This window comes from Acomys minous, assembly GCF_964271855.1.
Source record: "Acomys minous genome assembly, chromosome: 14".
Classification (NCBI taxonomy): Eukaryota; Metazoa; Chordata; class Mammalia; order Rodentia; family Muridae; genus Acomys; species Acomys minous.
Genome location: NC_140496.1, coordinates 97040311 through 97054710, shown reverse-complemented (window position 1 = coordinate 97054710; position 14400 = coordinate 97040311). Strand labels below are relative to the sequence as shown.

Genomic DNA, 14400 nt, shown 5'->3' with positions numbered 1-14400 from the left:
AACGCGGACTACGCGTTTCCTGGTTTTCTTTGCTTTTGGCTGTCAGCTGCAAACTGACAGGCGAAACTTTAAAGCCAGGAGCAGGAGGACACACCTTTAATCCCAGCACGCAGGAGGCAGAAGCTGAAGGATCTCGGTGAGCTAGGGGGCAGCCTGGTCTTCACAGCGAGCCCCAAGACAGCCAGGACTAGAGAAGGAGAGAGAGAGAGAGATCGATCCTGTCTCAGACAATTCAAAGTCAAAAACCGTCCCGGAGAACCCAGTGAATGAGCCAATGGGCTACATTTTAGCTAGTTCTCAAAGAGACCCAATTAAAATGGAAGTTTCCCATGGTGGCGTTCTCCTGTATACCCCCATCAAGAAGACTGGAGGATCAGAAGTTCGACAGAGTCTCAAGCAAATCACCTTTAGATAGATAGATAAATAAACAAATAGCTCACAAAGGAAATCTGGTTGATTGAAAGGGGCAAAGCCCTCACCTCAAAACTTTCCTTTATTTTCAAGTCAATTTTCCCCTATTTGATTGAATTTCCCATTTTCCCTGGCTAAAAATTTTGGAATAAAAAGAGAAATTAGTTTTGGTCTTCGGGAGCAGGTATCAATTCAAGCTCTGTCATCAAACATCATGACTCAGAGTCCTACGTGTCCCTTTACTTCAAGAGCGTAGGGATGGAGGATATTGGCTTCACGAACCTTTCTAGAGCCCAGGGACAGCAGTACGCATAGTGAAGCAGAGAGCCTGGCCCTACCATGCTTTTGTGTGCCCCCCCAGGCCCCCCGCCCCCCCTCAACGTTACATTTAGGTGAAAGCTAAGTATAGAAAATGTAGTAAGACGGCAAATACCGTTCAAGGGCCTAGATTTATCAATCAGCTAAACTAGCATCAAAGCGAAAATACTGCGGCAGATCTTGTGCTCCACCCTTGTAATTCCAGCAGAGGCAGGAGGTGGGGACTTCCAAGCCAGCCTGAGCTGCAGAGTGAGGAGGTGACCCAGCTTCTGCCCTCTTACCTTCACCAGGTAATAACGCTACTTCTTTGTAAATAAACCACCCTGACAAAATCTCAAAGTAACTGCGAGAGAGGAGTCTTCCATTAAGATGAACACTCAGATGGTAGTATTAGTAAGCAATGTATTTGTTGATGGAAATCAAATGAAACTAAACAGGCATTGTCTGGGGGATTTTTCTCTTTTTTTAATTTGGGGAGGGATAGATGTTGTTTGTTTGAGACAGGGGTTCTCTGTGTAGCCCTGGCTGTCCTGGAACTCACTCTATAGACCAGGCTGGCCTCGAACTTGGAGACTTACCTGCCTCTGCCTTCCGAGTCTATTCTTCCATACCCCAGCTATCAGACCTTGTTTTTTTGAGCAGAAGAGAAAGAACTAGCTTAATTTGAAATGTAGAGCATTCAGTAGACTGCTTGTCTAGGATGTGTGAAGGCTTGGGTTCAATCCACTGCAGGGAAACATGGCGCATGCCTGTAACGTCACCACTTAAAAGGTAACGGCAGGAAGATTGATGTTTGAGGTGATCTTTGTATACAGAATGAGTTTGAGGCCAATCTGGTCTACAGGAAAGCCTGTAGCCTGGTATACGCACCACGCTATGCCTCAATACCTTTTTCTAGGAGACTCTGTGGTACACATGGCCTTTGACTCCGTTTTGAGGGAGGGCAGTGACTGTAGCTCGTGGTTTTCGTGCCACAGTGTGAGAATGTATTGAATAACAATAAATTCGCAAGGCCCAGTGGTTGCAATGGCCCCGATTTGTCATACAATCCACCGAGTGTGGTAATCTGGCTGAGGAATGCAGGCGCTCTTATTTCAACCCGGATCCTTAACGTTAACTCTTCCATAGCACGGCACATGGTAATTATACCTGTACCTCTGTATGCATATATGTGGCTTACAGAATGAACACGTTAAAGGGGCGGCAACAGAGCTCAAAAGGCATTAGAAGTGGTCTCAGAGAGAGAGAGAGGGAGAGGGAGAGGGAGAGGGAGAGGGAGAGAGAGAGAGAGAGAGAGAGAGAGAGAGAGAGAGAGAGAGAGAGAGGGAGAGAGGGAGAGAGAGTCGTCTTTGGAAGCTGAGGCTGCGGAGTTCCAGATGCAAGGTGGAGGCTGAACTGGGGTCTGAAGGGAAAATGGTGGGTTCAGGTCCAGGTGAAAGATGAATGAACAGTGAGCGGAGCTGAAAACGTGTAGTCCGGAAGTCCTCTGCTTGTAGGTCTTTGACTTACACGCCAGGTATTAGATGATAGTGTGGTGTGTGGCGATGACCTCACACTGAGGTGTCTCTGGCCCATTGGGTCCAGATGAGGGAGTTTCACCCTTTCCTGGGTCTCATGTGTCTCGTAAGTTCTTGGCCAATGTCTCCCAGATACAGTTTTAATTCACCCATGTGCCCGTACAGTCTCAACCCACTGCCATTAACTTATATAGAGTAGCTCCTTTTATACTCCCAGGAACCAGGCACTTATCACTCTGTGCTGCATGGGTAATTTACAGATCCACCTGGGGATGTTCAAATTCCCAGCCACCAAGGCAGAGACAAAAGCTATTTGTAAAATGGAGTCTCCAAGAAAACACTATTTTACATAGGCCATAAACACTACCTCAAAAACCAAAAATAATTCATTAATTCAAAAAAGAAGTACGAACCACACCTAAGGTCAGCTCTCCCCTCCCCAGCAGTAAATGCCATCACAAAGCAACCAAAGGTATTTTTTAGAGATTTTTTTTTCTCATATTGCTTTGTTTGGGCTTATTTATTTATTTACTGGTTTTTTGCTTGTATATGTTTCCAATTTTGAGTTTTTATGATGTGTGCATGTATATGCATTTTTTGTAAATTTTTTAGTTTCTTTCATTTTTCCTTTTACTTGTTAGTTTGTTCATTTGTTTTATCCTTGTTTGCTTGTCTTTTTAAATTTGTCTATTTTGTTTTATTTCTCTCTCTTTGAGATGAGTTCTACTACACAGCTCTCACTGTTCTGGAACTCACTGTGTAGACTAAGCTGGCCTTGAACTCACAGAGATCCAACTGTTTCTGTCTCCACCACTGCCGTAGATCAGACTGGCCTTGAACTCACAGAGATCTGCCTGCCTCTGCCTCCCATGTGCTGAGATTAAAGGTACGCGCCCCCACCTCCCGGCTGCTGTTGGTTTTCTTGAGAGAGAAGGTTTGTTGTTGGAAAGGTGGAAAGGTGTGGGAGATAAATGAAGGGAAACTGTGATCAGAGTATATTGTATGAAAATAAATAACTTTTTTTTTTTTTAGTACTAGAGACAGGAACATAGAAACTGAAATCTGGGTGTGGAATGGGGGAGCATGTTTATCCCACCTCAATCTGCCACTGCATTCACTCCAAATTGAAATCATGACTTTGCTTCTGTGGGATGTTTTTCCTCTTAAAATTTGGGAGAGCTCAAAAAATGTCCTAACACATTTTTACTTGTGACAAATGCAACAGGGAAAGGGGTTGAGGGCAGTCTGTCACACCCATTAGTGTTTTCACAGACGGCATCTTAGGTGGTAAATGAAAGGGAAGACGGCAGCTGGGCACATCGCTGACGACACCACAGTGCATCCGCAGTAAATGGTCACAATGTTTCATTAAGGAAATAGACCTGCTAGGAGACCACTTGTCTGTCTCACCCTCAGTGTCTTTTAATTCTTCACAAACTTGCAAGGGTTTCTTCCTCAGTAGCCCAGGCTGGCCTCAAACTCACAGAGACCTACCTGCCTACGCTTCCTGAGTGCTCATGTTTAGATTTTATTTCTGATCTTGGGTTTTAGACCACACACATAAATTTGAGTTTTGCCACCTAGGAATCAGTGACTTAAATTAGCTTTGACTACAAATTCTGCTAAGAACTCATATTTTATGTAAATTAATATGCAAGAGTCATATTATTTTAAAAATAATATTTTTGTGTTTTATTTTAAATTTTATTTATTTATTTATTTATTTATTTATTTATTTATTTATTTTTGGTTCTTCAAGACAGGGTTTCTCTGTGTAGCCAAGGGGCTTCCAGGGCTCGATTTGTAGACCAGGCTTGCCTCAAACTCACAGAGATCAATATAGTCATAAACCACACCCAATTCTGCCATACTGTTCTGAAGGTCTGTGACATGTATCTCTCATGCCATTGCTTTAAAAAACACTGATACAGAAATGCTGTTTTGAAATGTGGAGTTATAGCATTGGCTAAGACAGCAGGAATCAGCAAGCACTTGTTAGGAAATTCTTAGGCATCCTTTTTTGAACGAGGAAAAACAGATGCCCAGAATAAGGGGTTTTTGCATCTCTTTCTGTCTCATTACTTTTCCTTCCGTCGGGCTTCAAAATTACTGTACCTTGGGAAATGCACATTATATTGTAGAAATGTCCATTATCTTTTTGGCTCCTTAGTATGGTCTGTGAAGCTTTATTTTAATGTAGGAAGGAGGAGAGACAAAACCGGATGAATCAGGTTAGTAATAGCAGCGACTAACTTAATAGAACTTACACTGTGCTGGGAACTAGGCAAATCTGTAGATACATCGTGACGTTAAATCTTCCCGACAACTCTAGATGGAGAATTTGAAGCATAAAATTGTTAAGCAGCCAGCCTGAAGTCCCACGGCTTGTTAATGGCAGAGCTGGCATTTGAATCCCCACAAACTGGCTTCAGAATCCATGGTACAGCATGCCTCCTACTACAGACTTCGGACCAAACTTTAGCAGTGGATGGACTTAACGAAAGCGCACCACAGCAATCTTGTGCTCTCAATTTGACGGGGCAGCTGTAATCCAAAATACTCCTATCAGCTGTCCGCACAAGGGCCTTTGGGGTTGTCAGGCCAAGTGCTCTCTTACCTGAAACGTTCTTGGCCCGTATTTCACTGCTAAGTGTTCATGCACATGTGGTATTGAGTTTACCAGCTCTGTTTGCTCATTGATTGGTTTGAAACTTTACTTGTGATTCCCTCTCTGTTTAAGAATAAGCCCCAGATTTCACTGGAAAATGCCTACAACTTCTCCAAATGCTAAGTGATCACACACAGGTTTTTTTTTTTTTTTTTTTTTTTTTTTTTTTTTTTTGAGACAGGGTCTCTCTGTGTAGCCTTGGCCGTCCTGGACTCACTTTGTAGACCAGGCTGGCCTCAAACTCACAGCGATCTGCCCGCCTCTGCCTCCCGAGTGCTGGGATTAAAGGCGTGCACCACCACGCCCGGCTTCACACACAGATTTTAAATGTTTGTGTTTATAAGCAAGAACTTTAACCTACAGCGTTTCCTCCTACAGAACCAGAGGAGAAGATGCCAGAAACGATAGCATTTTTCACTTCAGGGTTCATAGAGCAATGGTTTTCTTTGGACCCTTTAAATGACTGTGATTAAAACAAGAACCCAAATGGGTTCACATTACTGATTTTCAAAACGACATCTTACATTAAGGGTGTCATAGAGAGTAGATGAAGTCCTGAGTGAATGTGTGTCAAGGACAGGAGTGGCCCTAGGTGACTCCAGTGCTGCGCCTTCGCCTGCCCAAGTGCTAATGCAGACATTGTGTGCACAAGACTGCCAGGTCCTGTCCTCTCAGACTGCAGCAGGGCTGAGAAGACCCCTACTGAACTGAGGCAGTTCCACAGACCCTACTGAGATGAGACCACACACACACACACACACACACACACACACACACACACACACACACATACACACTCTCACATACACACTCTCTCTCTCTCTCTCTCTCTCTCTCTCTCTCTCTCTCTCTCTCTCTCTCTCCCTCTCTCTTCATAGGTTCCCCCACCCCCACACAGAAACCTCCTATTGAGATTTGACAGTCTCCCACAGAGACCTCCTACTGACACTAGCTAATTAGCCACCTAGTTGGGCTGACTTTCTGGGAGAACTTGGTGCAGCTCTACCAGAGCACTTTGTAGCCACCAGGTCCCACCTCTTCTGTGTGTATATGTCTCACCTCCCCCCCAACCCCCCAACCCCGAGTTAGGTAAATTCCTAAGCCTTGCAGGTCACAGCATTGTGTAACTTCAAAAATGTTGCTGTCCTACTTAGTGTTCCTTTCTGTATCTTTTGTTTGCGTTGTTTTGTTTCAAGACACTGTCTTTCCACACAGCCTTGGTTATTCTGTTCTTCACTATGTAGACCAGACTGGCCTGGCGCTCACAGAGATCTGCCTGCCTCTGCCTCCCAAGTTCTGGGTTTAAAAAGCATGCACGAACGCTCCCAGCCTTGTTTCTGTATCTTGAAGTTTATATTTTTCTCAAATAATAACTCTCCAATTTTGTAATAATAAAATCATGAAGAATTTGAATAGTGAGACTGTAATTTCCCCCAAATCTTTTTAAGTACATTTATTTAGTCCAGATAACATTTGCTCTCACAAACTTTCTTACCAATCAAGTAATCAGCTGGTGAGCAGCTAAGGGAGAGGGCGTGGAACTGCCTTCTTTTGGTCACAGAAAGTGACCTCCTGCAAGCTGACCTCCTCTCAGACTTGACATTCTTCTGTCCCTGTCTCCTGTGTCCTTGGATTGCAGGCATGAGCAGCCATTATTGGCCTTTTTGTCAAAGAATACATAAAAAATAGCCAGGTGTGGTGGTGCACGCCTTTAATCCCAGCACTCCGGAGGCAGAGGCAGGTGGATTGCTGTGAGTTCGAGGCCAGCCTGGTATACAAAGTGAGTCCAGGGCAGCCAAGACTAAACAGAGAGACCCTGTCTCGAAAAACCAAACCAAACCAAACCAAACAAAACACCCCCCCAAAAAAACATAAAAGGGGGGGCAACAACAAAAACCATGGTTTTATTATTTTTAAGTATGCGTGCCAATGTATGGTGAGTGCAGCCACCCAGGAAGGCCGGAAGAGGTTGATGGCTGGATCCCTGAACCTGGAATTAAAGGAGTCAGCGGCCTAAAGTGAGTGCTGCGCGCGCTGCAAGAGCGGCTAATTCCTCTTCACCACTGACCCCTCTCTCCGGCTACAGCCTGAATTTTAATATTAGAGTCGATTGTTTCCACGGAAACCGCACACTATAAGCCTTCTGTACGACTACCTAGCTTCAAATACTCTCATATTATTAGAAACGTAAAACTCCCAAAGTGTTGAAGTGTGACCATAGGGTGTGACGCCATTTCTTTCGTTCCTCCTCACAGTATTCTAAAGTGACCTGGAGAGACGCCGAAACGATTTCTCTGTTAAAGCACCGCAAGCCTGGAGTCCCTCTTCTGAAACCTGGAGCGCGGAAATGGAACTAGGAGACGCTGTGTTCTTGGAGCTGCTCCAGGCAATGCTATCCAGACTTGACACACAAGGTAAATGCTCTGAGCAGGAAGCCTGTAACTTTAGCCACGGTGTTCTAAGTCAGGAAGCAGCTTTATGATTGAATTAGGAAATGGTATGAGTCCTGGTGCAGTTGAGGGAGTAAAGCCAATTCGTTGCTTAGACATTTTCTAAGCAACGCTTTCCCAAGGCTGATTCTGTCTCTTCACCTATTCCAAAGTACATACAGTAATCCTGGGAGAGTGCTGGAGCATCTTTGTACCTCTGTGACTAAATCATCTGTAGATAGTGAACACTGATAGATATAGATTTATATGATACTTATAAATTGAAAGGTTGGGTTTTGTTTGTTTGTTTGTTTGGCTTTTTAAGACAAGGTTTCTCTGTGTAGCCTTGCTGTCATGGACTCCCTTTGTAGACCAGGCTGGCCTCGAACTCACAGCAATCCACCTGACTCTGCCTCCCAAGTTCTGGGATTACAGGCATGCGCCACCACCGCCCACCTGAAAGGTTGTATTTTTAACTGCAGCTACTTGTAGGGCTTAGCAGATGATGACTCAGTTGGTGAAGAGTTGCTGTTACAAGCATGAGGACCCGAGCTCGGGTCCCCAAGGCGCACGTGAAAAAGCCAGCCCTGTGCCTCTAACCTTCTAGCCGGGGAAAAGAGACAAGCAGATCCCTGGAGCTGGCTGACTGGCTAGTCTGGCCAGGTGGGGAGTGCTGGGTTCAGTGAGAGATCCTGTTTCAAAAGGTAAGGTGGTGAATCCTCACATTCGTGCACATGTAGACCCCTTCACCTGTGTGCACTACACTTGCAATGTTTGAAAAATTACCTATACTGTGTTTTACAATAATGAAGAAAAAGGAATGCAGTTTTACTGGCAGGATTCTCCGTTCCAGCTAGCTAGCCATGCCTACTTTTTTTTCCCCCTTAGTGCTTTCCCCTGAATACAATTTTCTATTATACCTGCTCACCTTTGAATGTATCTGTTCTACTTCAGTTTTGCACAGCACAATTTAATTTTGAAGCTCTCTGATAAATACCCAATCTGAACATGCCTATTCCTCCTCCGGGTTATGTTAAACTCCAGCTGCAATCTTTCAATTTTTCAAGACACTTCGCCAGAGTCAGGTGATACAAGCTACACCTCAGCTTAATAAGAATTTAGCTTGGGTTTGCTTTCAAACAGCTACAGCACACGGTGACAGATCATACCTTCAAGCACTTTTTACTAGGAACTGAAAAAACAAATGGATTTAGAGTTAGACGTGCAAATGTACAATCGCAACACTTTAGGGAGCTGCTGTAGGAGAATCACAAATTCAAGTCTGAGGCCAGCCTAGGCTGTAGGGCCACACCCTATCTTAACTTCTTTGAGCTAGCCTTCTTAATACGGAAACAGAAATTAGGCATGCCCAATCTGAATATCTGAGTACTGACATGTTCCAAAATCTAAATGATTTTATGTCCTACTAGTATGTCATCAGCAGGATGTGGCATTCATGAGACTGTTACATCACGAATATAATTATTTAAAACATTATATAAAATCATCTTCTGGCTATACATATCAGGTATATATTAAACTAAAGAATGTCTTTAAGAGACTTGGCGTGGCGGTGCTCACTTTTAATTCCAGCACTCGGGAGGCAGAGGAAGGCAGATAGCCAGCCTGGTCTACAAAGGGAGTCTAGGACAGCCAAGGCTACACAGAGAAACAGTCTCCGAAAAAAAAAAAAAGAAAAGAAAAAAGAAAAAAAAAAAAAAAGAAAAATAAATGTCTTTAAAATCGGATCCCATCTTAAAGATACATCATTATGTACATGCAAATATTCCAAGTTAAAACAAACAAACAAACAGGTATGATTCGAAACATTTGGATGAGGGACAATCAGGTTTGCTTCTCTGTTTAATTGATTATCAGGCAAGTCCAAGGAGAGGCTACATAACTTCTTAAGATCAACTCAGCGCTGTTGCCAGCTGCTCTCATTCCTTGAAAATGCAAAACCCTAAGCAAAGCACAAGGACGACTGGATGAATAAATGACCTCAGGCCTAATTTCCCTCATTTAAATTCATGTGAAATGTACCTATATTGAGCTGCAATGCACCGTATCATGCTGGATGTTATCCAGTCATGTTTTATTCACACAAAAAGATCTCATTCATTTATCTAGGTTTTTTGTTTTTTGTTTTTTTGTTTTTTTGTTTTTTTGCCAAGCAACAGAGGTGTGCCAAATTCTGTGACTAGTTGCTGTAGTCTATGTACCACCATCCATAATGGACAAAATGGCTCCCTCCAGTTCTTTGTTCTCACAACCAATGCCATCAGGGACATCTTTGATGACACTTAGGGCAAACATGGATGTTAGCATCTACCAGTGTAGCCAGCACCTCAAGGGCCGTATTCATATTACATTTTGTTCACTGTAGTAAAAATGACCCCTAGAGATGGATTGGTTTACTTTGATGATAGTATTCTAGAAGGTGTATTTTCCCAGGTCTGGGCAACAGAAGTTGCGACATCCTGTGGGCATCCTTTTAAATAAAAAACCAAACGCTAACTAGAAATCTCCGCTAACTGGCCAAAGTACGATGGCCATGCCACTCCTGGCTTTCTCGCGTGGCTTTGCTGTTTAGCACTCTGTTTATTCCTCCCACTGGCCAGAACGCCTCACTAAAAGGCCTTTCTGCGCTTGGCCCCTCAGTTCTTCTCTTCCCTCCCTACTCTGATTTTCTCCTTAGCACTTAACCAACCACGGTGTGTTTACCCTGCCTGTTTGTTGCCCTGCTTCCCCACCCGAGGGTGGGGCGTGATGCCAGTGTTTTACTGAGAGAACATCTCAAGGAAGAAATTAGGAAAATGGGAGCTTTCAGATTTTCACTTTTTTATACCTTTGTTGTTTAACGGAATGTGTGATGGATCATAAAAGCAGTGAATTAGCCCAGGAATATAGGCAGGAAGAAAGCTGTGTATTCGAACTTATAGCTCTGAGGTTTCAGACAAAGTGGCATATTTATTGAGTTAATGGACAGCTAATGAGAGTTTACAAATAATGCTTCCAACATCATTTTTGTGACATTTCTTTTACAAGTGCTGAATGTGTGTGTAAGAAAAGTAGCATCTGTATAATGTGGTGAGGTTAATATTGATTAGAAAACCCAGTTATCACTACAACTTATTTTTGATAGATCCCAAGATGGCTGTGTTAGCAGGAGAGCTACTGATTTAATTGGCAAGATGGAGTAATTAGCTGTATTCTCAGAGCAGCAATTCAACGAGTGCCTCAGAAATGTTGTTGAGGTTTCTGTTCTGTTTTATTTACTGTCAGGCTTATTCCACCTGGGAAACCCTTTGTTTTATCTGGGAATAATTTTTCATTTAAAAAGTTAGCTAATTGTGTGTTTCTGTACTTGTTTTTATTGTTAGGATGGGGAAAATTCTTGAGTTTAACAAGATAACTTGCCCCTCTCTCCTCCACTCTCACAAGCCCAACCATCTCTTCCCTACGCCAGACAGGACCTACTGAGGGAGAGGCTGATGGCTCTTTGCCTCTGATCAATGGATCTTCTGGAGAGTTGACCTGGAACTCTGTCACTTATATCCGATAGTGACACATTCATCCACAGAAAACAGAAAGTGCTACAATTAGTCAAACAAAGTTTTGTCTGTCTTGGGCATTACAAAGTCTTATGGTGCACGCTGTGGCTTTGTTTGCCTCCAGGGCCTCGCCTCTGCCCATCTTTTTCCATTTTGTACTTACTACACAAACTTATACCTTTATGCTGCTTATTCCAACAATGCAAGATGGCGGCCGCATCTCCATGCTTTACCACTGCATTCCAGGTGGAAGAAGCTAGAGGTACAGAGGACAGAAAAACCACTGCCGCGCCCCCACCCCCGCCTCCACCCCACCCCTCCACCCCAGCTATTACCCTCCAAGACACTTAGGACTAGTTGCCCAAAAGGCTGAGAAATTAGGTACTCTGGATTTTGAGCTTAAATAATAAAAATAGTCAAAGGAAGAGGTGGACGTAATAGCCACACTGCAATTTTTTTTTAATAGCCAATACTGTCAGTGTATTTCTCCAGAGAACAAGATGTCTTCATAGTTCCTAACTATTGTGGAGTTTATGTGTGTGTGTAATTAGTGGTAGAATGACATCTAAGGATGATGTATCAAATGAGGGAATCTGTATACAGCGTAACAGCTCTGTGGCTGACCTGTCCATATCAGTCACGGTTGTCCAGAGAAACAGAACAATTGCACGCGTAGACATATAGGAAAATGATTATTTTAAAGTTTTGATTCATGTGATCAGGAGGGCTGGGAGTGCACAATCTTGTTGATGTGTGTTCTGCCTTTCTGTTCTATCTACAGCTTCAACCCACCCTGTGACATGTGGCCCATATTATAAAGGCTGACTGTTTGATTCAAAACCCACTCTATCCAAGGGTGAAAGCTTTGCTCAATGGCAAAGCAAGCACTTGGGCCAGGGATTGGATCCCCATCATTAAAACAAATAATAGGGGCAACAAAAACAATAAACCCCACCAAAATCTAAAATAAAACAAAATCCGTCCACCTCAATGGTAATCTCATCTAATATCATAATCAGAGGAATGTCCAAAAGAGTGTTTGACTACATATCAGGTACCAAGGTCTGGCTAGCCAGGCTAAAATATTTAAAATTAGCCATGACAGCCCCGGAATTTAAAATGCTTAGCTGTGGGCTGGAGAGATGGTTTGATGGCTACTCTTGTCTGGAATGAACGAAACCCAAGCGGCATGGTGCAGCTGTGAAGGAGTTTTCCTGATTGAACTATTTGAAGTGGAAAGGCCCACCCTAAATCTAGACCTTTTGAGGTGAGATCCATGTTAAATCTGGGCCACACCTTCTAGTGGCCACACCTTCTAGTGGCCACACCTTCTAGTGGCAGTTTATCTAAAGCTATTGCTCCTTGCCTTCTTGCTCTTGCTGTCCGGTCCATTCCTTTGCTGACATTAGAGCCTTCTTCTTTGGGATTCTGGTGTATACTAAAGACCAGTTGAGAAGTCCAGCCTTGCTGACTAAAAAACTATTGGATTCTTGGACTTTCCATTGGGAGACATCCATTGTATTCAGGGTTCTCTAAAAGAACATAACTGATAGAGTATGTATGTATGTATGTATGTATGTATGTATGTATGTATAGTCTCTATTGGACCCCTTTATATAGGATGCCACCAGAAGATGTGGCCTACCTAACGTAGATTGCCCTACCTCAAAAGATCCAGATTTAGGGTGGGTCTTTCCACTTCAAATAATTCCATCAGGAAAAGTCCTTCACAGGTGTACCAATTTGCTTGGGTTTTAGTTAATTCCAGATGTAGTCAAGTTGACTACTATATATAAAGGGGATTTAGTCACATGGCTTATTTACAGGCTGTGGTTGAGCTAATCCAGCAGCCAACTGAAAGTCTAAGAATGTATTTATTTCTTAGTTTAGGAGGTTGGATGTCTCAGCTGGTCTTCAGTATGTGCTGGAATCTAGAAGTTGGCTCTAATGCCAGTAAAGAAATGGGAGTCACCAACCAAATACAAGCAGGTCAAGAGCAAGAAGAATCTTTTCCCATGTCCTTTATATAGGATGCTACCAAGAGGTGTGGCCTGGATTAAAGGTGGGTCTTCACATTTTGGATAATTAAATAAGTCCCTCTTGGCCTGAAGAGATGGCTCAGCAGTTAAGGGCACTCAGTGCTCTTCCAGAGGACCCAGGTTCAAATCCTAGCACCATATAGTAGCTCACAACTGTCTGTAGCGCCAAGATCTGACACTCTCACATAGACATACATGCAGGCAAAACACCAGTGCACATAGAATAAAGGTAAATAAATTAAAAAAGATAAGTCCCATATAGTGTACCCAGCCACTTGGGCTTTAGTTAATTCCAGATATGGTCAAGCATTCTTTCAGTTCTGTTCCTCCAGAGAACCCTGACTATTTCAGACAGCTCAGTGCTTAAAAGCACAGGCTGCTCTTCCAGAGGACCCAGGTTTAATTCCCAGCACCCATTCAGTGGCTCTAGCTCCAGGGGATCTGAGGCCTTCTTCTAGCCTCAGCATATGATGGACAGATAACACACAAAAGTGAAGCACCTACACATCTAAAACAAACAAAGAAACAAAAGTACGCTCAACCACGAGGACATGGTGTGCTGAAAGTTAGAATGAACGGGGCTCAGCTGAGGCATGGCAAAAGTGCGTCCCAGGACTGGACATTCCAGTAGGAAAGAATGACAAGAAAGATGAGCCTGGAGGAACCTGGCAGAAAGCAGGGTACATCTCGGGCAGGGTACCAACCTTTATTTGAAGAGCCTCCAAGTTCTCAGCAAGGTCAACAGGCAAGTTTTCCCAAGAGGGTTGTATGCCGTGTAACAGCTGTCTCCTGGGGTTTTAAGCCTCACTATTTTCTGTCTGGGGAGCAAACAAGGGTCTGGCATGTACTAGCCGAGCTACACTCTACATTGCCAGCTGTGAGCTTTCCTTTTGCGAGCTGGACCCACCAATTTTCAACCATCAGCCACCCTTACTCCCTCACTACCCCCAACCTGTGTGGCCTGGACAGTTTCAGAGATGACCTTTAAGGACAACGAACACTGACTCAGGTATATTACAAGCAGTTTCTATCTGTCCTTTTGTTTTCCCCACAGGCAGGGGACTCGGCTGTGATGCTGGTAGTATGCTGTGGCGTGGGAAGAGTAGGGAGTGGATTCTTTTTTCTTCTCCTTATCATAGAGAATGCTAGCAATGGCTGCTGTGGTAACAGGTAGAGGAAAGTCACTGCGGTCACAGTGATGTCTGTCAAAGGGTAAGGACGTGAGTGCATACCTGCCTGTGCTCAGCTGCCCAGGTGCAGGCATAGAACTTTAACCCCAGGGTGGAGTTAAAACAACATGGCAGTAAGTCAAAGTGTCCTGGCCAGGGGTGACAGAACAGTGGAACCTACAGTAGGTGAGGAAATGAGTTAAGAGACCTAAGAGGAATTACACTGAGGGTCTGGAACTAAAGCCGAGGTGATCAGACTTCAAGCTGTGTGTCACCTTGGAGGGGCTAAATCCTG

The 14400-nt window shown here is 43.7% G+C and overlaps 1 long non-coding RNA gene across 2 annotated transcripts in view; it reads left to right on the top strand.

Annotated features, from left to right (window-relative positions):
* Positions 1 to 11: 11 nt before the first annotated feature.
* LOC311582808 overlaps positions 12 to 14400 on the top strand; it is a 36106-nt gene continuing 21717 nt past the window's right edge. For both annotated transcript variants that reach the window (XR_014774243.1, XR_014774244.1), the window contains exons 1-4: positions 12 to 136; positions 935 to 1019; positions 7170 to 7328; positions 12783 to 12959. This is a non-coding gene — a long non-coding RNA (uncharacterized lncRNA). The remainder of the gene's footprint in view (positions 137 to 934; positions 1020 to 7169; positions 7329 to 12782; positions 12960 to 14400) is intronic.